At 43.7% G+C, this 2,965-nt stretch overlaps 1 pseudogene across 1 annotated transcript; it reads right to left on the bottom strand.

Moving 5' to 3' along the window:
• Window positions 1-366: 366 nt before the first annotated feature.
• LOC308278900 (protein SET-like) lies at window positions 367-1,609 on the bottom strand (annotated as a pseudogene). Its single transcript has 2 exons — window positions 1,571-1,609; window positions 367-1,104 (listed from the first exon to the last, which is right to left on the bottom strand). The product of its transcript is annotated as a protein SET-like (transcript).
• Between the last annotated feature and the right edge of the window lie 1,356 nt (window positions 1,610-2,965).

The following is a 2,965-nucleotide window of genomic DNA, read 5'->3' as shown; positions in this document are numbered from 1 at the left end:
CTACTACACAGGGGCCTCTCACCCTCCAGCTTCCAGCAGAGAGAAGGGAGCAGAAGGTTTTCTTTTCTCCCCACAGAGCATAGTGGTGTTGATTTCTTACAGTTTTTGTTGAGACAAGAAAGAATACAAGTGAATTTAGAAAACGCGTGTAGGGATTCTTTTCCCAATGTATTCTGCTTGAGGTATTTTCCCCTAAAATAAGTTGAGAATGATGGTATTGAGAAAAGAGACCTCAAGAACAGGGAGACTGAGAACAAAGGAAGGGGGGAAAAAGAGAGTGCAACTTACTAGCAGGGACTGGAGAAAAAGGGAGAGAAAAAAGAAGAAACGAACAAATAAAAAAGGCTGAAATCCATCAGTGTCCAATTAATCATCTTCTTCATCCTCTTCTCCTTTTTCCCTTCATCATCATCTTCTTCGCCTTCATCTTCATCCCCTTCATCAATATCTTCTAATCCTCCTCCTCCTTCTTCATCATCTTCTTTCTCTTCTTCATCATCCATATCAAGAACCAAGTAGTATTGCAATGGATTTGGCCAAATATTGTCTTTGATGACCTCTCCTAATTCATCTGCACCTGCATCAGAATGGTCAGTAAACCAGGTAAAGAAGCTTTCTGGTTCTTCCTGTTGCCTCTTTCTGCTGCATCTGACTTGAACTTTCACCACATCCTTTCCAGATTTTCATTTGATTTCATTGGAATTTGAAGATGGATCACCACTCTCATTAAGATGAAATTCTTTGGAGAGGACTTTATTTTCAAAGTAAGGATTTTCATCAAAATAAAAATCTATTCTGTAACCTGATTTTGTATCTTCAAATTCTGTCACTTCAACTCTGATCAAATAATGCAATGCCTCTCATCTTTCTTCCTAAGCAATGTAGACACTTGTGTATGTTTGACAAATGTTGTTACCCAGAAATTGGGATTTGGGCTATCAATTCTGACCTCTTCTGAAAAAAATGGTTGGCAGAGTTTGTTATATTTCTGTCCTGCTTTCAGGATCTCCTTATTGGCTTGTTCATTAAATCTATTTCATTTTGTACTTCATCAATATGTTCAGTTGCTTCCTGTTGTTCTTTATCTGAGGTCTTGTTGGCCCCCTTTTTTTAAAAATTTGAAGCAGGATCTCACTAAGTTGCTGAGGCTGGCCTCAAACCTGAGAGCCTCTCATCCTCTCAAGCGCTGGGATTATAGTTGTGCTCCATCACACCCAGCCTTGTTGCTTTTTTTTGCAGTACTGAGGATCAAATCCAGGAGTGCACTACCACTGAACTACCCTCTCAGTTAACTTTTTAAGACAGAGTATCCCTAAGTTATCAGGGCTGGCTTCAAATTTGGGATCATTTTACCATAGCCTCCCAAAAGCTGGGGCTGCAACTGCCCAATACCACAGCCAGCTCTAGGCCCCAAACCTTGGAGTTGGTCTTGACTCCTCCCTGCTTCCAACAGCTTCCACCTAAGTCACCGGGAAACTACATTGGTTCTACCTCCAGAAGCTCTCCAGAGTCGGCCTCTTCTGGACAGCCTGCTGCCTCTTCCTAGCTGGGAACGGTCACAGTTTCTCACCAGGATCACTGCAGTAGCCCCTGACCTACTGTACTCCATGCTTCTGCCCCAGCCCCTGAATTTCTCCAACAGCAATCAGAGGCAGTTCGATTCTAACAAAATCAGGCCAGACACGGTAGCACAGGCCTATAATCCCAGTGCTTGACAAGAGGATCACAGGGGTGTGTGTGTGTGTGTGTGTGTGTGTGTGTGTGTGTCTGTGATACTAGGGATGGAATGCAGGGGCATTCTACATCTGAGCTACACCCGCAGCTCTATTTTATTCTTTTCATTTTGAAACAGGATCTCACTAAGTTGCTGAGGCTGGCCACAACTTGGGTCACAGGTTTGAGGCCAGCCTCAGCAACTTAGTGAGACCCCATTTCAAAATAAAAATAAAAGTAATCCCAGTACTTGGGAGGCTTAGACAGGATTACAGGTCCAAGCCAGCCTCAGCAACTTAGCAAGACCTTGTTTTCAAATAAAAAATAAATAGGGTTAGGATTGTAGGCATAGTGCTGCACGCCCATAGCCCCAGTACTTGGAGGCTGAGACAAGAGGATCACAGGTTCAAGGACAGCCTCAGTAACATAGTGAGACTCTCCTCAACCTAGTGAGACTCTGTTTCCAAACAAAACATAAACACGGCTGGGGGTGCCCGGTGTGGTGGCGCACACTTTTAATCCCCGTGCTTGGGAAGCTGAAACAGGAAGATTGCATGGGTTCAAAGCCAGCCTCAGCTACTTAGTGAGGCTTTCAGCAACTTAGTGAGACCCTGTTTCCAAATAAAATATAAAATAAAAGGTCTGGGAGTGTATAGCCCAGAGGTAGAAAGCCTCTGGGTTCCACCCCCAGTACCACCAAAAAAAAAAAAAAAAATAGCTGGGGATATATCTCGGAAATAGAATGCTTCTGGGTTTAATCTCCAATGTCACAAATAAAGCAAAAAACAAGATAAAAACAAGAAGAACAACAACAATTATTTCATTTAAACCTTGTCACAAGTAAGTGTTCTATGTATTTTCCTCATGAGGACTTGGCACTACCAGAGGCGTCCGCCTTGCTCAAGACCACAGAATTGTGGGCATGGCAGCAGCCAAATAACCAGGGTCTTAGGAGGCCTGTAGCAGACAGGGTGACATTGGGGGGATATGCAAAGTGTATGGAACCATGTTGAGAAGGGAACATCAGTAGGTTTGAGAGGGGGAGGTAAGAGTAATCCCACCACTACTGGGTTCTGAGGTGAGCAATTCAGGATACAGTGGGTCATTCACAGCAATAGTGAACAGTTATGACCCTCACCTTTCTGATTTACATACAACCCATTGCAATCAACCAGGTCTTGGGGGGTGGGCTACAAAGGCTCCTTGGAGATCACATCTCATCAACATGTGCCAGATGAGAGAAGTGGAGCTG

This window comes from Muscardinus avellanarius, assembly GCF_963383645.1.
Source record: "Muscardinus avellanarius genome assembly, chromosome: X".
Lineage (NCBI taxonomy): Eukaryota > Metazoa > Chordata > Mammalia > Rodentia > Gliridae > Muscardinus > Muscardinus avellanarius.
This window is presented reverse-complemented; position numbering and strand designations above follow the sequence as displayed.